At 56.2% G+C, this 208-nt stretch overlaps 1 pseudogene; it reads right to left on the bottom strand.

The window, feature by feature from the left end:
- Positions 1-85: 85 nt before the first annotated feature.
- On the bottom strand, positions 86-208 carry LOC118345129 (annotated as a pseudogene; the record flags this gene model as incomplete).

The raw sequence follows: 208 nt of genomic DNA, 5'->3' as shown, positions 1-208 counted from the left end.
CCGCGAGCAGAAGCACACGGGAGGCCAATGTCTTCCCCGCACCCCACACATCATAAGAAGTGTTTGGGGTTGGGGCAACGATGCGTGACACCCAGGCAGACGTACCCTCGGCCGAATGGCTTCGGGCGCAACTTGCGTTCAAAGACTCGATGATTCGCGGGATTCTGCAATTCACACCAAGTATCGCATTTCGCTACGTTCTTCATCG

This window comes from Juglans regia, unplaced genomic scaffold (genome assembly GCF_001411555.2).
Source record: "Juglans regia cultivar Chandler unplaced genomic scaffold, Walnut 2.0 Scaffold_14949, whole genome shotgun sequence".
Lineage (NCBI taxonomy): Eukaryota > Viridiplantae > Streptophyta > Magnoliopsida > Fagales > Juglandaceae > Juglans > Juglans regia.
Note: the sequence above shows the minus strand (reverse complement) of the source record. Positions and strands in the feature narration are given on the sequence as shown.